This window comes from Hipposideros armiger, unplaced genomic scaffold (assembly GCF_001890085.2).
Source record: "Hipposideros armiger isolate ML-2016 unplaced genomic scaffold, ASM189008v1 scaffold_80, whole genome shotgun sequence".
NCBI lineage: Eukaryota > Metazoa > Chordata > Mammalia > Chiroptera > Hipposideridae > Hipposideros > Hipposideros armiger.
In genome coordinates this window covers 3,046,388-3,068,849 of record NW_017731430.1, presented here as the reverse complement: position 1 = coordinate 3,068,849, position 22,462 = coordinate 3,046,388, and the positions used below count along the sequence as shown (strand labels likewise).

The window sequence follows — 22,462 nt, the reverse complement described above, 5'->3', positions numbered from 1 at the left end:
AGCTAAATACTAAGTTTAATTTTATTTTGCAGTAGATAAGCATGCCAAAGTATCAACCACGGCATTAAATACAACTTTTATGCTTAGTTTTCAAACTAAATCTATTTATGAATATTAGAAATGCTAATATTTGGGGTGGGGGGGCATTCAGTCCTCCTATGCTTCTTTCTGTGAAACTTCAGCTGTCCTCTGACTTAACAGGATTCACTTATTTACCCAGAGGACGTGAAGGGACTTGTCCGGTTGGCACATCTGGGAAGACTGAGCTGAGATGCATGGTCCCATCCTGTCACCCTTTCCTTGGGGAGCAAGCTGCCTACAAGTCTCCACAGAAGGTTACGCAGAAAAGAGTCCCCACTTTCTGAATTCTCAACACAATATGACATGAATAAATTAAAGTATATGTGAAAACAAGACAAAAAGCAAATTCTCAGAATTGCGCTTCAGTACGTTACGGCCTCACAAACACTAAAATGTATAACTATGTTAATTTTGCCAATTACATTCAGCCTAACAAGTGTAAAAAAGCAACATAAGCCTGACATTGAAGTTGATAGTAAGACATACAACTGAAACTCAGAAGTTCAATTGTTTGCATTAGAAACTGAAAGTAAATTAGAAAGTCATATATACAAATTGCCAGTTATATACACTTAACATATCTATTTAGTTCCTTCTCTGCAATAAAAATTGTATTGTTATGGTTTATTGTAAATGAAAACTAAGACTGGGAACTGGGCATTTTCTTCTTGGCACTTTAACATAAAAACAATAACTGAATAAATGTTAAAAAACAAAACAAAACAAAAAAACATCTCACTGATGCTGTAGTTTTCCAGGCCTCATCAATATAACTGATCCGTGAGCCATTAGTGGGTCATAAAATAAGAAAGCTCGATAAAATAATCATAACCTCACATGTTTATTTAGTTCTGAGTCTTAAATGATGGACCTTTGTACCTTACCATGCCTGGAAACTGTTGCATTACACACACACACACACACACACACACACACACACACACACACGTTTATGCTCACACTCTTTCTTATGTAAACTTACATACACGCATGTTCATGGGACATCTATAATGCTGTCATGGCTTTCCTTTAATAAACAACAAAAGGGCATTATTTTTCTTTTCTAAATAAATAACTTAAGCAATGGCCTTTTAATTTAAATTATAATTATGGAGCATTCTTGACCTCTGCATGTCCTCCGAATGGCCGATAAACCCAAACCAAAAAGAAACGCTCCACTTACATGAACATAGTTCAGCTGTTTTGAATTATAGTTCTGGCCTTCTGAACTTGTTCCATCATTATCGAATTCATGTGAAGTAGTGTTAAGGACATGTGGATTTTGGGCGAATCCAAAATTTCCAAAAAAATACTTGTCCTCTTTCTAACTGTCTAACTTATATATGGAGAATGCTCAGGGTTATATAATTACTCAAGGGGCATTAGTGTATCAGATAAATCTGCCCTTCCAAGGTCGTCTCTTTAGAATTTGGGTGTCTTTAGATTCATTTCCAGCCTATGTTAGGGGCTTTCTCCTCTGACGCTCCCTAGACCACAAAGATTCTCACCTCCTCCCTATCTTATCAAAGGCTTTCTCCTAACTCTATTGTCTTAAAATTGTTTATTGTTTGGGCTCCGTTTCACGTTTTTCAACCTCATTCTGCCCCAGTCATGCCAAGACACTTTTTCTCTACCAGTTGTCACCAGCGGAGGCCACAGCTTCCTATCCCGGTGCTGCATCTTCCGCATGGCCCTCCATTTGGTCCCCCGGTTCCAATCTGGTGTATCCATTCCTGACAGGTTAATCTTTCTAAAGTGTAGTTGGGTTAAATCCTTTTACTGTGGAAGGCGGAGACAGCAGAGGGCAAAGCAGATTCCCAATGATCCTTCGAAAGCTGAAGAAACAAATAAAACCCTCTTCCTCTGGAAAAAACTTGATCTTGATTTCTCTATTCTTTTCAGCCTCATTTGGCAAAACTGTTAAAGTCATTCTTCTTCTGCAAAGCATTCACACGCCTGCCTCAACCTTTAGTGTACCCTTTGTCTAAAAACCATGACTTGTAGTGAGACATATATTTTTAAATTGTGACTAAGTATACACATGAGGTTAATTATCCATTACCTCATGTGTTTTATGTCAGTATCACATATAAATCTAAACAATTTTCATGTGTTAAAGAGAAAAACCACAGGCCCAAAATGGTGTCACTCGTGCTAACAGTCCATGAGACCAAACCTAGATTTAATATCTGATCTAATTGCAGTTTCAGCCTCTCCCAGAAACATAACCTTAATCAACCAGTCTGGAATTTTCTGGTCAAGCACCAGTAAGGTAATCTGTCTCTTCCCATCCCCCATGAAAAAAAAAGATGCAATCTGCATGATAAAACCCTTCCAGGTCTACCCCCCAAAAAGAGGTCTCAGCCCCCAAACAATCCTTTCTTTTTTTGTTGTTGCTAATAGCTTCCTTCTTTCTATAAAAACCTTCCATTCTACACAACCCCTAGAAGTGCCCTTCTAGTTGCTAGATTGGCTTGATGAAGACAGTTTCGGATCTTCAAATTTACTCAGTTGCAATTTGTTTTTTGATACAAGTGAGCTGGCATCTTAAGATGATTAACCATAGAGCTGGGAGGACTAGGGGTGGAGCTGGGCCCCTTGTTAACTCCCTAGTCCTGGCTTCCTGTTAAACTTTGTGGTAACTTTCGGGGGAGGGATTCATATAGATAGATAGAGAGAGAGAGAGAGAGCGAGAGAGAGAGAGAGAGAGAGAGAGAGAGAGAGAGAGAGAGAGAGAGCGAGAGCGAGAAACCATCTTGGGAATGCTCTCTTTCCTTTTTTTGCACGTGTGTGGCCAGTTGGAGCCCCGGCTGGAGGTGGTGTGTGTTCACACACTGCTGGGGTGGTCTCATTTCTTTTTCTTTTCCCAAATAAACTGCCCTGTTGGTGGATTTTTCTGGAGAGCTATTTTGGCCAGTCAGTTGACATTTTCAACACATGATATAATGACACTTTGTAACTTTTTATATGCCAATCACGATCCACTCAAGTTATGTCATCACCCAACAATGAAGAGCAACCCACAGTGTAAACACGCTGGTGCAGATTATCTACATCATTGCTCTTTTCCTAAATTTGATTCAGTTATATACTCGAGCCATTCATTCATTCATTCATTCATTCATATTATTGAAATAGACGAGTAATAATCCCACTGGAAGCTAGACATTTCCGTATGTCCTGGTGACACAGTGACAATGAGCAAACAAGTCCCTGTCTTCATGGAGTTTCCAGTGTCCTTCCCCAAAAGACAGAGGTCATCCCTGCTTGTGTCCTCTTGAAGTATTTACCGATGTCAGTCATTTCAGAGCTCGACCATGCTACCTCACATTTCCTCATCTTTGATATTTAAATTCCATCTCCACAGATAGGCTGTAATACCCTTCAAGAGGGGACTCTGAATTAGACCTATTTGCACTCTGTACCGTCACTTAGAAAAGGGAACCACAGGGTACAGGCAGAAACCAACACACAAAGTGAGCTCCAGCCTTAGCTCAGCACTTACCAGCTTTGCGCCTTCTGGCCAGTCACTCAGCTCCCAAATTCAGTTCCCTCATCTGTAAAACAAGAGGGATGGGCTCCATCAGTGGTTGTCAAATCCTGTGGCACAAATTTTCAGGATTCAGTGGAGGTTCTAAAGCATGACAGTAAGTGATCTTCACTCAAAACAGTGGAGCAGGGGTTTGGGTTCCCATCCCCTGCCTCAAGCGGAGCTTACGATTTTGTTTGAAAGAATATTGATGCTAAAATTTTTTTTTCAATTATGAAATCTCAAGATTTTACAATACATGCTTCATCTTGTCTGCTATACAAAATTGAGGTGAGCAAGAAGAACAAGGTAGGAAGGAAAGAGGCAGGAAAGAGATAACAGGAGAGAGGGAAAAACAAGAAAAAATACCTTCAACAGAGTATACACTACTATGTTTCAGGAACTGGGTTAGGCTCAGTATATATGTCACCTTATTTTTTCTATTCGACCACTCACAATATAGGAATTATTAGGCCATCACACATGAGGAAAATGCAGTTCAGAAAGGCTAGACATCTTGATCAAGTGCCCAGTTAAGAAGCAGTGAGGCCAAAATCTGTTCTCCTTCCTTTATTGTAAGCTTCCCTTAAAAGAAGCTAGCACAGATATTACGTTTGTTTTGCTTTGTTTTGTTTTCATTTTTCCCATATTTGACCTGACTTAGTCCTCACAACTTTGAGACGTATGCTTCAGCATTATTCTTAATTTGCCAAGTAGAAAACTAAGGTTCAGAGAAATGAAAGGAATCTGCTCAACGTCTAAGTAATTCAATGGGGCAAAGATTGAATTAAATACCTGAATTCACATTCTGTGCTCTTTCCATGCACCCAACTGCCTTCTTTTGAAGAAAGAAGGCGAAATGGGGAAACAATGAGAGGAAAGGAGGCGGAAAGGGTGGGACAGGTTGGAGACTTGTAACAATCCCACTGCTTACTTAAGAGGGCTAGTGAGTCAAATGATGTCACTGAACGGAAAGCACCTTGAGAAATCTGAAACACTCTATCACTATAAGTCGTTACTATTAACAATTCACACAGAATGCACTGAAGATGACATTCTATATTTTTCTAAAATTCCAAGTGGTAATTGCAAATATAAAGGAGCCAGAGAGCGAATTAATTGCTTAAACACACTACAGAAACTCATATAAAAGGGGGGCACTCTGACACTCTTGAGATGATAATACACGAGCTGGTTACATATGCCTGCTTTCTGCTCGTGATATATAGTCCCTACTGGCAGTAGAATAATTCAAATTTTCAATTTTTCTTGGATTTCATCACAAACTCAATCAAAAGGATGAAAGCCGGTATTTCAATATCCTTGCACCATGTGGAAATAATAGCATGCCCTACTACCTGAACTCTTAAGGCATTTTTTATTTTGATTGTCTCCCCATTATACTGAAAGACTGTCAGGACGTTATCAGGAAGATCATCCAAACAAACTAGAACGTTATTAAGGTTCCAGCCATGCAGTAACTCACTGAATGTATGAGTGATTAAAAGCCGTGCAGTTGTGACAAGCACCACAAGGAGATCAGACAAGGGAGTTACATGGCTTTAAAAGTAGAAATTTAAAAAAAGACTAGGCTGGTTTCACCCCTTGTGTCTTGTACCAGTACTAAAGCTGCAGCATTATTTCATCGATATTTAAAGCCTTATGTGACTAGATTCCTTATGGCAAATCATTTCCAAAAGACCAAACAGCGGGAAATAGGATTAATAGAGAATTACAGCATCATTATTGCCTTGTCACAGTGCCAGCATTCCAAAAATTGATATTTAACATAACAAGATGCCTTAACATTAGTAATATACTACCACTTTTGGCATTTATCATTGACTATAGTTACACTTTTTTGGTTCATTGAGTTATTTGGTCTTAGAAATGTAGTCCCATTTCATTTAACATTCACAAAACTATTAATTAAATGTTACCTATTTGCCAGACATTACACTGTTCAGTGGAAATAGGGCATAAAGTGAGAACAGCTGCTCCTTGAAGGAATGAACAATGTAGGGTAAGAGAGAAACAGCTAAATTAATTTTTATGAAAGAATGTAATTGAAAAACTGCCTATGCCATGTTGTTACATGAAATAAACCGACCTTTAGGAAAAAAATAGTACTGAAATGTTAACTGCATTCTCTTAAGCTGAGAAGAACCGTGATTACTATAAACTTTATTTTCTTCTTCACACTATATATGGCATTTGTTTTTTATAAATCCTTTGTAAATAACTTGAGAATCAAAAATAAAGACTCCAAGAATGAAATTCTTTAATGTTTATTTGGGGAGAACTCTTTGAGGACCCCAGGAGAAGACCACTGAGGATGTGAGTCGGGCAAAGCCTGAGAGCACAGGTGACAGCTGGCTCTGAAAGGTGACATCTGAGCTGGCTCTGAAAGGTGACTTCTGAGCTGGACCTGGAAGGTTACTGAGTGGAGAAGACAGTGGACCTCAGCCAAAGTAGTGAGAGAATCATCTAGAGGAACAAAATGTTTTGAAGTCAGCATTCCACAGTTGAGTTGTGGGTGGGAGAGAGGGACATGGAAGCGAGATGACCCCCAGGAGAGGAAACACTGAGAGAAACCCGTAAAGGGCTTTCGATGCCATCCTACAGACACCTGGATCTCATCATGTGGTCTCTGGGGAGCCAGGGTCTAGCACTGGAGGCCTGCAAACACGGGATGCTATCAGATTTCTTTTCTGAAAGATGTTACTGGCTCCAAATGTCTGTGAGGTAAAACTCTTGCTTCAAGATGAAAACTTCTAATGGAATAAAAAATGGTGTGAGGGGATTTGAAAGGCACTTTGAGTTGGAACTGTTCGCCTATCAGATATAGGGATGAAAAAGAAGAAAAACCTGAGGATAACCCAGAGAGATCTGGTGATGTGAAATAAGGGGCAGCAAGACTGGGGTAAATCAAGAAATAATGGAATGTCTAGTGCATATGGAGAAGGTGATGCTGGAGACGTATTCATTTAACATTTTGAAACACAGGTCTCTTATTTACAAGACTGAGGACTTTTTGCCTCTGATTTGCTACCACTATGAATGACAGTAAAATAACTAATTATATGACACTGACAAGTAAATGAGTAACTTTTAAAATCTTATAAGCAAAGCTCTTTAAAAAAATCACTTGAGGGAATTTCTGATAATGGTAAAACAAACGCACAAAAATTCATGTATGTCAAGACTACTCAGACTTATATTCATTTATGTTCCTTCTGATATAAATTGGATTATTGTCCCTTATTTAGTGTCTTGTTTTTGGGTTATATATCCACACCCTATGCTACGTAATTTTACCGTGTCTCCCACCGTATGTGGAATATAGTTCCCAGTCCTACTAACATTGGGTTTGGCTTTGAAATTGCTTTCATTAGTAGATGGTTAGTGGACATAATGTAACAGAAACTTTAATTGCGTTTGTTTCCTTAACACTGTGGTTTTCTATAAAACTATAATTTACTCATCTAATTTTATATATATATATATACACACACACACACACACACACACACACACACGTATACATATACATGTATATATATTGCCACCATGCAGAAAGCCCCAAAGTGGAAGATATCAACAATAGAGGGATATATCATATTCATTAATTTATATGACTCCATAAATCAAGGCTTTTTTATACTTGGCAAATTAATCAATAAAGTTATAGCATTTCCAATGAAAACCCAAGTATGATTCTTAGTAGATATTAATAAACTAATTCTAAATATCTATATGATGTTCAAAAGAGTAAGAATAGCCAAGACAATCTTGAAGATAATATTTTATGTGCTTTTATGCATGTATGGTATATTTCATAGTTTTTTAAAAAATTTAAATAAGTAAAAATAGAAATAATTATAGAACTAGAAAGAGATCTTAGAGATTAAATGTATAATAACCAAATCACAAAATGCATCGAAAACCTAAGAAGTAAGCAATAAAAAGATTTCTCATGTAGAGCAAAAGTAGAAAATGACTAAAAATATGAAATAAAAGACAAGAGACAAAGAAAACTAATCTAGAAGGTACAACTAAACAAAGCCAGAATGAGAAAATAAAAACAAAGAAAAAATGGGAAAGAAGACATCATCAAAGAAAAAACTAGAAAATTTCCCCGAATTAAAGCAGGATATAAGCTTCAAAATTGAACAGGCCCATGGGGAATCTCAAGACGAGTAAAAAATAGCCCAAACTGGCTTGGGACACCTGAGGGCCCCGGTTCGGATCCCACATATGAGGGCCAGTGACACTGCCCTCTACAAAAAAAAAAAAAAATAGCCCACACTCATCCTTCTGAAATTTTGGGATATTGTGAATTGTGAGAATTTCAAAAATATGTAGAGCTCCACCATGGGAGCTACACTGGGGGTGGGGTGGGGGATGGAATCTGAGCCACCATAAGACTTTGAGGAGGAAAACATGGGGATAAGGTAACAGCTAAGTTAGAAGCGAACAGAAACACAATTGGAAATTTCAGAATAAAATCAAATCTGTATGAAAAAGCCAAGGCCAAGATATAAAGCAAATGTAAATCTGAAATGATTTAAAGCAATGAAGTTCAAAAACAAACAAAAAAAAGAGAATTCATGGAACATGGTCAACTTCCCCCATGTCCCCAGCATGTTGTAGATTTGGAGGGTGGACCTATGTCCAAGAATATAGCACGCTAGATGACTCAGCATTAGACAATATTTGTGGAGTGCCAACATTGTTTACACATTTCCAGCTTTCAGAGTTAATATATTTAAAAAAGGAAGACTTGGTAGTTACAGAAAGAATGTAAATTTAAGCAAGCTTGACAACACAAAAGTAAAAGTTTAGTGGACCAAAAGCCACAGAAGGAAGAAAACACTGAGGAAATAAATAGGAGTATTAATAACTTGTCTTAGAAAGTGAAGAGCATAGACGCTTGAAAAAGAGGCATGAACTTTTAACTACATCATTTTGAGTTATGAACGTACTCAATAGATGAACAAAACTAAAAATGCCAACGTCAAAAATTGAGAGGCAGGGTAGGGAAAGATGGGGTGAGTTAAGTGGACTAGACCCTCAACTTTCACAGCAGAGATCAATCATCTTGTTTTAATGTTGATAAGGATGTGATAAAAAATTATAAAGTAGCATTCCAAAGAAAACGAATTAAAAAACAACAGTTAGGAGTTACCCCCAAGAACGCGATGAGAGTGAGGAATTGCTGAGGCAGAGATGGTACTTTTTATTATAACTCTCCTACAACATGAGATTGTGAATTATTTGAAAAAAAAAAAAGATTTTTAAAAGACTGACACAGGATCCACTTTGCATAAAACTACTATTTGTACACTTATAAGAGCAATAAACAATAAAGAAAACTGCATCTTAAAAAATCTAAGGACTTAACATGGAATGAGAAAAAGCCATCAGCTGGCTAATGAATTAATTTAAATGCTCAAATTTAACACTGTAGGAAAAAAACAAGCAAAGCAGGTATTAAATACCAGAGGAGGGAAAAGAAAGAGACTATTGAGCAGCAGAATATCATTTGTTGAATAAAAATAAGGCCTATGGAATATTTAACAATTTAGAAAATAAACAGTTTTTGCAAGTTTATTATCAGACAGTATTTGTGACACTTGAGTGCCACATGTACTATTTTACCTGCCCTGTTATTTTCTAAAAAATGAGGGAGAAGGAAAAAGCATTTGTTGAACACCTACCAGACACATTTAAAAAGGTTTCCATTTGTTCTAAGCAATAAAATTTGGTATAATTTGCCACCATTATCAACTCTAAATAAATGGCACTAAGAGATTTGTCTGAGGTTAGTAAATGATGGAGTAAAATTTTCTGGATTCAAAGCCACTTCTATTATATTATACTATTATAATCCTTTTAGTGATCATTAATCTTTTATGTAATTTTGTGTATTATAGTGTCAAAATATTAATTGAAAAAATACACAACTGCTCTATGTTTACCTACACCTTCTTTAGCTTTAGAGGTAGCAAGTATAATGACCTTCCCAAGGTGCCCATCTAAGCCTTGGAAGCTGTGAATGTGCTACCTTTAATGGCAAAAGTGGCTGCAGATATGAATTTAAGGATCTTACAATAGGGAGGTTACCCTGGAGAATCTGGGGTGGGGACAATGTAATCCAAAGGAGCCTTACAAGATGGAACAGGGAATCAGAAGGGTCTCCAGAGAAACGCAGCTCTACTGAAATGGACTTTAGCCCAGTGAGACCATTTGGAGTCTTCCGATCTCCAGACCTATAAAATAATAAGTCTGTATTATTTCAAGCCACTCAGTTTGTGGTCATGTGTTACAGCAGAAAGAGGAATCTAATACAAAATTGGCTTCAGAATCAGAAAGATCTGGGCCTAAGTTGTATATCTGCTATGTGATTTGGGGCAAGGTTCCTCCTCTCCATGAACCTGTGGCTTCTTTACCTGCAAACGTGAAATTATAAAAACGTCTATTCAAGGCAGTATGGTGATCATTAGCCTACAGTTAGAGTTCATTAAAGGGTGGATGTTATTATTAAGTACTAACCGTAGAAGAGAAATGAAATAGAACTTGTAAGAAAAAAAATGTTTAAGATTGTGTTTCGCCCCTAAACCCCCCAAAGTTCGCTAGCCAGTGATTCTTCATAACTTCCTGGCTACAAGTTGAAATATGAAGGAGGAAACAGGTCCAATATTGAAACCACTTCATGATTTGAGTTCATTCACTCCACTCCTTTAATATCTCGCCTCTTTGGGGGAACAGGCAATATCCTTGACTGGCTATAAATTTATGAGTGTAGTTGCTTTTATGGCTCTGAATGTAATAGAACGTAAGTAAATACTGATAAGTTTTCTATTCTTCTGAGATGTTTCCACCCACATAATATTGTCCTATCATTGGAAATCCCCACAGTTTTGATAAGAACTAAGGCAAGAGCTCTTTTATATATAACACTTGTCAATTAGAATCAGAACAGCATTCATCATTTTAGTTGGAAAGGCTGTGTTTTTGTGTGTGCGTGTGTTTTTTTTAAACCCACTTGAAGTCTATATAATGGAATTTTACCCTTATTGTCTTTTGAGCACCTTCAGCGGGTTTGGGAGGTTCATGGTGGCTTTCGAGTTTATTTTTTTCAAACAGCCTTTCACATGGCTTGCATGTATAGATTAAGTGGTAAACTCAATGAAAGGAAATGAGTATTTTCTGTCACCACAATCTCCCCACATAAGTAGACTATATTTGAAAAGCGGGTCCATCTTTCTGTAGAGAGACAGGTGCTGTCTGCATGAACGAGGCCTGCAGGGAGTGAGATTAACTCTTTCAAAGCACTTAGTTACCGGTCATTTTCAGGAATTCTTTGTGTACATAGTGTATTTAAAGGGATTTTTCCCCCCTCATCTGCAATGTATTGATTTAAGCTTTCGGTGTACAGGATCATAACATGGCATGAGTGTCTCGGAGGCCTCAGAGCTAGGAGAATTCTCACTGAAAACCATGATCACTCTAGAGAGTGTGAAATGTGACTACAGAACAATGCTTTACTATTGTACGTAACTCCCTCTATTCATGGCATAGGGTGTTTCATCGGAACGTGCATCACTTCAAGACACGACCTGTGTTATTTGAAGACGAAGCTTTAGGGAACCATTACTGGTACCGAGAAAAAAGAAGATCTTACAGCTCCTACCATGGTTATTTTGCGTTGGCTGAGTAAACTTCTGCTGTGCGTGTTTCTTATCTGGCATGTGAGGATGAATTTCAAACATCACCAAATGGAAAATCCCTATACCTTGTATGAAGCTAGTAGATGTTCATTGAATATGTAGAATTTCATATATATATATATATATATATATATATATATATATATATATATATATATATATATATATATATATATATATGGGACTATTGACATACAGTGTGTACACCCGCCTGCATAGATGAGTCCACCGTCCAGCAACGGGTAGCCTTTCTAGATTGCTAGCGTTCTGAACACAGTGCCTGTCCATGCTAACACCACAGCATCAGTGTCTGGATCAGTCCAGTAGATGGGAAGTGTTACGGACTGAATGTTTGTGGCCCCTCCCTCCAATTTCATGTTGAAACCTTAATCCCAATGTGATGGTATGAGGGGGTGGGGCCTTTGGGGGGTGATGCGGTCATGAGGATGGAGCCCTCAGGAATGGGATTAGTGTTCTTAGAAGAGGCCACAGAACTACCGAGTTCTCCTTTTGCCTTGTGAGAATACACAAGAGGCCAGCCATCTGCAACCCAGAAAAGGACTCGTGGGAACCTGACCATGCTGGCGCCATGAACCTGGACTTCCAGCCTCCAGAACTGTGAGGAATAAATTGCCATTTAAGCCAGCCAGTCGACGGTGATTTGTTAGAGCAGCCTGAATGACTGGGACAGAGGTATGAATAAACATGTACATGATTAAATGCATAAAAGAACAAACATTTCCTGAACGAACATATATATGAATTAGTTACTTGATTTTACACAAGGACATAGCAGCGTTTATGTCTCTTTGCTAATATGAAGCAAAGTACACAATTCATTTACAAACATGACTACACAAGCAACATTATGAAGTCAGGACTAACTAGAATAAATATTTTATTATCCGGAATCTTATCACCCCACAAATCAACTACCTTTTTTTATGCTCCTATTATATGGTTTGTTTAGCACAGAGAAATCAGAATATTTTTCTACATAATGAGAAAAATTCAGGCAAAAGTTTAAAACTCTGCACGTAACTTTTTATTCTTGACAGGCCACAGTGAACTCTCCTTTCTAAGAACTGGTGACACTATGAATTTCATACTAACAAGGGATGCAGCCAAATACCGCTACAATACACATTTTGTGTTATGACTTAGCCCGCATTCGTTTCAATTTTATATGTATTATTTACCTACTATGAAGTTCCTCCCTGTTATGGAATACGAATTAAGTCTCTTCATGCAATCCCACCCTGCTTAGAAGGGTGCAAAAGATAGATAAATGGGTGGGTAGATAGATGATAGATAGATGACAGATAGACTGACATTCGACAATGAATGAATGTCAAATGAATGTAGTCATTATAAGTGAAAAAAAATGGCGAAAATAAAAAATGCCTAATACTAATACAATAGGCATGTATTGTATTTTGAATTATAATAGCTTGTTCATAACCTTCACTGCCTGAGATAAAAACCAGTACTTTCCCTTAAAAATATACATTGGAAGGTAATCATCATTTCTTTTCAATAATCTATCCATTAAATAGTAGTTAAAAATACCAGAAAGTCATTAGCAAAAGAAAATAGAGCAAGAAGGGTGATGGTTATTCTCTTTAGCCTTTGCTTTATCATTTCACAGCATGCATGAGGTAGACGCTGTTCTGAACGTTGACTCAGCTACGATGCTGAAGTAACATGAACTCTGCCCCTGATGCCAGCCAGTAAGTGGAGGTAATTGCTCCTTCCTACGAGGGTGTCAATTCCATAAAATAAATGTACCACATGTTCCAGACGTTTAGGAAACAAAGAAACGAAGACACAATTCCTGCCTTCATGGAGCTTACAGGATAGCGTGTGTGTGTGTGTGTGCGCGCGCGTGCGTGCGTGTGCGTGCGTGTATGTGCGTGTGCGTGTGTGTGTGCGTGTGTGTGTAATATTTTTTGAATTGTCAAAGTCACAACAGTTTTTTGGTTTGTTTTTCAGTAGACATCCTGACTATTTGATCCCTGCTTCCTTTGGGAAAACAAACCCTTTGAAAATCAGTCTATGTCTCTTTGTTCTAAGTGTTTCCCTCATTTTGACAACTAACCCTGCTTGATAAATAGATAAAGGTTAGCCCATTAAATATACAAACAGTGGTCTTCTTTCTCCGGATTATTTGCCTCCTTCCTCATCTCCTTAGTTGGGTGTTAAGTTTCCCTCCCATCCTTAATCCAAGACTTGGTCTTTCACCCCATCTTGTTTTGTATACACATTAATTCAGGGATCTCACATACCTGGGAGCAGCTATTATTATGACCTCCCAATTTTTATTTCTAATCTGACCACCTCCCAGTGGGTAGGCTAGTCTTAAAACCTAACAGCCCTTTATATTTTCCTTGACATTAAAATCATTCTCTAATGATTCCTCTATTGCAAATAGCCATCATCTCACCCTTAGCAATAGATACAAACACATTATTTGCAAGTGTGTGTGTGTCTGTGTGTATGCACGCATGTGTGTATGTATTTCGAGTCACATAGATCCAGGTTTTAATTCTAGCTCTGCTACTTGTTGCATTCCAAACAACTTCAGTTCCATTTAAATAATGGTCCCAGAAAGATTTACATCAGGGGTACAGGGAGGGTGAGGCCTAAGGTGTGTGGCTTTGGTGGGCACAAACCTCCCTCCTATCTTAAGGCCAAGACATGGATCCTATAAAGCCACCTAACAAGTCAAGGCGACCTGATTGTGCCCAAAAAGGAGTGAGGTGGCTGGGGGCTAATGTGCACTCTCATCTTCTCACTTCCTCTTGGGCTAACAGGTAAGAAACATGGATTCTCATCAGGAAAATGGAGTCGCGTGCGTTCTCTTTACAACTAGTCTGCAGAACAGTCTAATGTTAGAACGTGGAGCTGCGGGATCTGTTCTGAATACTTCAGTTACTTGGTAAATGACTAAATTAATTGGTCAATGGATCAATTCTAGATAAATCAGGGACTTGGTAAATATTTAAACAAAATAACTGGTTAAATTGGCTCTTTATTCTACGTGGCTTTTCTATAAAGTGTTAAATTTATCATCTTCAGAATACCAGGAATAGATTTCAGGTACCACACTGGCAAGAAATAGATTTCTTATACTTTCTAAGAAAATATTGGAGTCAGTTCTCTTTGTTCCATTTTTTTTTAAACGAGAAATTAGGCCTAAAAATGGCCCAGATAAGATACAATGTCAAATATAAACTTGGGATGAAAACTAAATTATCCAATAAAACAAAGAAGGAGTTACATTTTTCAGAGGATTGTGCTTTCTGGGAAATAAAGAAGGGGATTTTTTATTTATTTATTTTTTTAAATCTCAAGCATACAAATCATCAAATACTTACAATACCCCCAAAAGGCTCTTCTAGAATTATGTTATATGTCAGACCTCATACCATCCTCAAACATTTTTAATCTTATTCTTGGTAGGTGCCCATTGCATTCAAAATTAACCATCTGTTTTTCTCTTTACTGCCTCAGTAATTCTATAAATATTACGGTGAATTCTCAACGATTCAGCTGAGATCTTATACAGAGAAGAAGATCTCAGAAGTGAAGAAAATGAGCCTTTATTTAAATTTGTGAGGCTCTGGAAAGGTTTATAAAATTCTGTGTACTTCTGAGCTAGGAAGTATAAGAAGTGTATTTTATAGTTCCTATAGCCATTTATTCAATTATATTCATAAGGCAGAAAAGTTCACACAACTCATAGTAACCGGTTATTTAGAATGCTTAATTCTGTAGTTATTACTCTACACAATTAGGACTTTTTTTTTTTTGGCTTTTGCTTGGTTTCGTTTCAGTCTTCACACAGACAATATGCAAAAATTGCAACTGCTAATATTTTAAAAGCAGCAAAAGTAACTTATAGAAGAAACTGTGTTAATAGAACATTGTGGTTATTTTTTTAAATCTTTCTAACATTCTACAGGAAAATATAGAGGCAATTCGATGAGCATATTCAGTTATTTCACTAATGCAGTGACTCTGGATGTGTCTACAAAATCCAACACAGAACTGAAATAATTTATCAGATAAATATTAATAAAACATTTTGTTTAATTATTTGCACACTTTATTTTGCTACACTTTAAGCTAAATTATCCAGAAAATTATAATTCTCCATGTTCATTCGTAACAGAAAACACTGGGTTATAACAATTGATTTAATTGTTCTCTGCAGTATAAATTACCTGAACATTACTCATCACAGTGATTATCATTGTTGGATATGTGTGTAACTAAAGACACCAATGTTTTATGAAACATTTTAAAATTATTAATCATTCCTATCCATCTAGAAACAGTGTGATTACTTATAAAATACCTCTAGAGACAGATGGAAGAGCTTTATGAAATATAGCAGGTTTAAAAAGTTCATAGATTTTACGTTCTCAAAAACTATATTTTGTGTTCTCACAAAGACTGTGTGATAATCTGGTATTCATTTCTTAGGAAGTCACTCTCCCAAAATCAGTTAGTGTTTTATTGTTTTGAGGGTTGATATACCTAATTTGGAAGGTGAGTTATTTGGTTGGGTTTTGATGGAACAGAAAAACGCATTTAAGGAAGTGTTATTTGCATAAAAGCAATAGGTGTGGGGGCAACAGAGAAGGAGGGAATCAAGGCCTCTATCTCATTTTTCATATGTGATTGACATTCTCATGTCATTCCCTCCAAAATGCTAACATTTACGGTAATATACACACATTATGAGTTTTCTAAATATCTTGATTCTTAATAGGATTTTCTTATAGGATTCCTTTCATTCAGTCAAAAAAAATAGGTGTTTAATGACGCCGTAGACCAAGTACAGAGAATTAAGAGGACAAAGTCCCTTTAGGGACCTCATTCTGAAAGCAAGAGGGACAGTGTGAGAATATGTATCAAAATGTCAGTGACTGCTAAGTAAAAGGAAGAGAAATGAAACAAGATGAGACCATAGCATGATTAGGGCTATTTCTGATAGGCTGGTTAGAGAAGACCTCTCTAAGAATTTGCCATTTAGGAAGAGAGCTAAGCAAATAACTGGGGGAGAAAGGAGCTTCTGTGGAGAGCACAGAGCATCACCGATCTCTGTGTATTCTGGAAACTTCAGGTAGGTCAATGCGATTGGAGAACAAGAAGGTAAGCAATTAGAGCTCTTAGGATGCACTAGGAAATGTACTAAACATTTTATAGCCTCCGTACCATCCTATGATATATAGATATCATATATTATACCATACCTATACCATATATCATTTTTCTCGTTATGCAAAATAAAACATAAAACACTGAGAGCAGAAATGTGAAATAGCTTGCCCACATAGAGGCATTTCAAGAGCCTAATTCCAGGAGGCCCAGATCAGTGTTGTTGGTTCCCATGCTATTGTGCTTCCAGCAAGGACCAAAACAGACACAGCCTCCCATCCTGGAACGTGGCGTCTGGTTGCAGATATTAGAATAGCCTGGTTGCAGGGATTCGAGAGCTCAGGTTAAAGCAGCCTGGCATTATATATAGCTCCCCAGCTGGGTGATGGTAAGCCACCACCTAATCTCTTAAAATTTAATTTACATGATCATTCATTTCCTCACTAATTCATTCCAAACATATCCACTGAAGGCCTGATATAGACCAGGCAAGGTGATCAACAATGAAACTGAGTGAGAATCGAACGTGCCTTCAAGAATTCCTCATTCAAGTGGAAGGCAAACCTATGGGCCTACGCTTCAATATAATAAAAATCCAATACACAGGTAGACAAAAACGTGCTATGGAAACATAAAGCCAGGATCAGTGCTGTCCAGCCATCAGTTTTCTGTAAAATTAGGGAATGAAGATGCATGACAGCACTGGGCTTCCCTCACCTCTAATATTATTTTATTCCAACTGTCAGTCATTGAGTAACATTCTATGCAGCCCATGAGAAAGCAATATGCGATATTGCATAAATTCCCATATCATGAAGTCCAATATTCTTTTGGCAGATATAAGGCTATACTGGGTTCCTCTTCCTCTCCTTCTTATATTAATCCCTGCAATTCCAAATTATTTTTTTAATAAGAAGTCATATGCTCAGAAATCTTCCCAGGTAATGAAATTGTTCATTGAAAACAATAATATATGGAAAGAAGTTAAACCCAGTATACAAGCACTGGCTATTACTCAAAAGTGAAATATGTGCATAAGGAAACTTTAGGCATATTCCACTTTCCTTTAACATTTTCCCAATAAAGTCAGGTGTTCACGGTATAATTTTAGAGGAAATAATCTTGAAGAGCTCAAAGTTCTATAACTGGTGACATCTTCCATAACAACGACTATAGATATTTTGCACCGACAAATTTAGCTTGCAAAGGTTTGCAGAAGCCCGGGGATAAGAAAGGAGCTTGGTCTCTGATAAGTTACGTACGTGCTGAGGCTCACAAAATGAAATTCTATTGGGTCGTCGGGAAAGTCATGACGCATTTTTCTATGTTTTTCAGTGCAAAAATGCGTCATGACTTTCCCAACGACCCAACAGATACAATGCTAAGTTATAGGAGCAAGTCACTAAACCAGAGGGTGAACCCAGCAGCTCCATCTTGAAGGAGCTTTGTCTTTCTAAAGCATGACATCCCGCTTAAGGAATTAAAACCTTATTTCTCTATTACAGTGCTGGTAACACAAAGAACATGCAGGATTCTAAGACATGGACAATTTTGAGCCAGGAAAATAAAAAATTTAGTTAAAATACTTTAGCCTTGCTAGAAAGTTGTTTTTAATTATGAACTTTGATACTTGAATGTAGACAAGATGTATGTCTACTATCGAAAACTTTGTAAAACATAAAAAAGTATTAAGAAAAAATAAACTATAATCTCATCATCCAAGTTACCCTTTGTAATATTTTCTTACATTAGACATATACATCTACCTGTGTGTGTATATATACATTATACACAAATGCATATATACACACATACTTTCATGTATATAAATATGTTATATACAGTTTATTCTCCAGGTGGGTTTTTTTCAAACGATTTCTTTTATTTTGACCACTATGTTATGCTCTGTGTGTTGTCCTATATCATTAATATTTGAAAACATTTTTCTATTGGCTGGATGATAAACTGTAATGGCTGACTACAACATTAATTATCTTAAAAGAGAAAAAAATCCTGGACGTGGAATCATTAAGTCAGATGGTATCAATTTCTTTATAGATGTTGACCCATGGTGTTAATGCACTCCACAAAAGTGGTTATTTTCATTATCATCTAGTGAACAGCACAGACAGGCTTTGGACCAGAAGTACCTGGAGTGGAATCACAGCTCAAACACTTGCTAATTGCGTACTTTAGTCTTTAAACATTTTAAAACTCAGATACTAATTTGGAAAGTGGTGACAACAAATATACCCATCTTTTGAATGCTGTTAGGGCTAAAAGATATTGGATACATATTTAGATTGCAAACTATATTATTGTAAATATTACTGCTATAGTCACAACTAGTGGTATAATGTGAATGCTGGGTATTATTTTTATTCTTTGATAATATTTATTTACATCATTCATGATAAAATGGTAAAGAAAATTTGAATTTATTTGATTACCAGTTTGGCAGAGACACCTAGCAGCTGTTCCCTAAGATACGTTCTTCCTTCCAGCAAGATTTGTCACTGGGGACTTTGTAATTGGAGACCACATTTCACAGCCACCTTGCAGCTGGGTGTAGCCACACTTTCACCTATGCAAAGCTTTCACCAATGGAATGGGATCCCGAGTGATGCTTGCTACTTCTGTGTCTAGGCCTTAAGATACCCTGCAGAAATCCTCCAGGCTGTCTCCCTCCTGCAAGTGGAATGCTAATGTGCCTGGGATTTAGTACAGTCCATCTGGCAGGGCAAGACAATGCACTAGGATGAATGAGGGTCAGAAAACTATGGAGCTGCCTGTTTTTGTAAATAAAGTTTTATTGCAACATAACCTTACCCATTGTTTATGTATTTATTTGCTATGGCCACATTCACCCAACAACTACAGAACAGAGGTATTGCAACACATACCATATGGCCCCAAATCCTACAATATTTTCTATCTGGCCCTTTACAGAAAAAAAGTGCCAAATGCTGCACAAGGAGACGGCAGAGCAACAAGATAGAAATGACCTGAGCCCCCAAATGACCATGTGAACCACAAATATTATTCAGCCTACACCAGAGACTTTGGGATTGTTACGTGGGAAAGAAACAGACTTCCATCTTAGCTAAACAACTCTTTCGGACCAGTTAGTACTAGCAGCATACTTTTCATCCTAATACACCGAGAAAGCTGAGTTTTTATAAAATTATGCTATTTAAGTTTGTCATTTTTATTGACGTTTGAGTTTTTTGTTTTGTTTTTAATTTATGGAGTTCTTTGTATGCTAGTATTTAAACCTGAGTCTGTAGTGTTTATGGAAAATAATGTCCATAGGTGTTGTCTGATTTTTATGTTATGATGTTTATATTGGGTCGTCGGGAAAGTCATGACGTATTTTTCTATGTTTTTCAATGCAAAAATATGTCATGACCTTCCTGACGACCCAATAGTTCATACAATATGTATCTTCTATCAAATCTATCACCAGTTCCTCTTACAATTTCTTATGTTGTTTTATATTTATAAGTTTTCCTTATAGATCAGGTAGATATTGTGTGTTTTGTGTATGTTTTTTATTATCTTTATATTTCACTCATAGCTTTTCATTCGAAATAGCATCCATCCAGCAATACTTTTTAAATAAGTTCTCCATAGATGCATTATAAAATAACATATTATAACCATATATTCTGACTTATATCATATAATTATGTATTATAAATTGATAAGCATTCAGATGTTTCACAGCTTTTATATTGTTCCATTGCTGTAGTCTTCTTTTCTTAAATCAGTATAGTGCTTTATTAAAGTTGTAGAATTCAATTAATATTCAGTGTGGAAAGTCACCCTTATTCATTTATACCTAGAGTTTCTAACTCTGGTGGGAGGTGAGGGGGATGCTTTTAAACATTTATTTCATAAAGTGGTAAATATAAAATAAATTATAATTTATTGAATGTATTACAACTACAGAGAAACATTAATAGAGGGATGTTCACAACACAGGTGAAAAAAAAATCACGCTACAACATTACATATTCCATATACTCTCATTTTCAAAGGTGAACTTGTCAGAAAAAAAATCTAATTTCATAGAATTCTTCGTGAGAGTGCAGCTAAGATAAATAATTTTTGTACACTAATGTATAACACTAGACTTTTAATAAGCTTTCTCATATAGTTTCTGCAATAATTCTGAGAAGTTTTTAATTCTACTGTTATTTTCATTTTAGTTTGGAAATTGGAAAATTGGATAACGCAATTAAGTGATTTGATTAAACTCATGACATCTAAGTAGCAGAACCGAGGTTCGCCACCGGTCCCTGTCATGATTTTCAGTTACAGTGATCTGAGCATTTGTGCTACAAGGGGTCTGACCAACTCAGTGCATGTGGACATTTTATTACATATTTTTTATCCCAAGCACCTTAAGAACAAGGTTTTTATGTTGTCATGATCAAATCCTTAGATTGAAGCTAAGTATAAAATAATGACTTCCTGTCCCTCACAAGGCTTACCATATTTATGGTATTGATTTTGGAATTTCATTTTGTCTATCATTTTTCTAATTGGAATTGGACCAAATATATGTATTCATGTGGACTGAAAGCTTTGTAATTCTGAGTCTTCCCTTTCAGGAATCTCTTCCAGTCCACATCTTTTTATAGGTCTTTCAGAAAAGTCCTATTTTTAAAAGTCTTGCATATTTATAATTTTAGCAATTTTATTACAAATCTTCTGATATATATATACACCACACATGTATGTATATATGTATATGTATATATATGTATATCTATATTAAAATTTAGTATCTGTTGAGGTTAGTAATAATAATGAAACAAAGGCCCTGGGTACCTTTCCTTGACTGAATCCCCACTCCTAGAGTAAATCACAATCCTATGCTAATAATTCCTTACATTTCTTTGAGTTTTACCACATATCTAGGAGTTAATGACAATCAAATACCATTTAGTTGTTTTTGTCTGGGTCTTTATATAAATAAAAATATTACCATAATGTATTCTTTTTTGGACTTGATTTTTTTTTAACTGAACATTGTGTTTATGAGATTTATCTGTATTGCTGGATAGAGGAGTGATTTATCTACTTTCTCTGCTTTATAGTAAATCATCACATTCCCATACCACAATGAACATATCCATCCCACTACTGATAGACATTTGGGGTGTTTCCAATTTTTGCTTTTACAAAGAGTGCTGTTATAAATATTCCAGTATATGTTTCCAGGTGCACATATCAACACGTGGCTTGTGGGCCCAAGCCAGTTCACGAGCTGTTGGTTACAAGTCCCTGATGGAATAAGTACAGAGGTGGAGGGTAATCATTTAGGGGCTTTAATAGTAATCGGTCTTGGCTGCACTATCCAAGCTCACAATCAGTGAGCTCATCACTTCTAACAGGTCTCCACCAGTTTGATGATGCTAAACCCAGGGGGTGAGTCACAATATAACGAAAACCACATATGTGTGATAGGACCAAATGATAGCTTTAAGATTACATTGGTAACTGTAATCCCAAAGTGAATAAATATCAGATAAAAGGAGTACATACGTATTTTATAAATATAGGTACATGATTTTCACTAATTACATCATATCGCCTGTTGCACTGTCTGGTGGCACCACATACGTCTCATTCAATAAGCTTAGAGTAATTGCAGTTACTGAATTAATGTGCACCTTCACTCTAGCTGAAAGCTCCACGGGTACAAGGACATTAGCTAATATACTACTGTCTCTAAGGAACAGTTTATTTTATTTTTAATTGTGAAATATTGTATATCAGAAGAGGAAGTGTGGACAAGTTAAATATTAATAAGTGAAACACTGAGTAACATTACCCAGGTGAAGACAGGGAATGCTGACAGTCTGTGAAAGCCCCATTTGTGTCCCTGTCCGATCGTATACCCACCTGCCGGGTACGAACCAACATAATTAAGCATTACCATGAG

The 22,462-nt window shown here is 36.7% G+C and overlaps 1 protein-coding gene across 1 annotated transcript in view; it reads right to left on the bottom strand.

Annotated features, from left to right (window-relative positions):
* Window positions 1-3,629, bottom strand: part of HNF4G (hepatocyte nuclear factor 4 gamma) — a 60,511-nt gene extending 56,882 nt beyond the window's left edge. Inside the window, exon 1 of the mRNA XM_019643587.1 lies at window positions 3,587-3,629. The gene's annotated coding sequence lies outside the window, so the exon portion shown is untranslated. The remainder of the gene's footprint in view (window positions 1-3,586) is intronic.
* Between the last annotated feature and the right edge of the window lie 18,833 nt (window positions 3,630-22,462).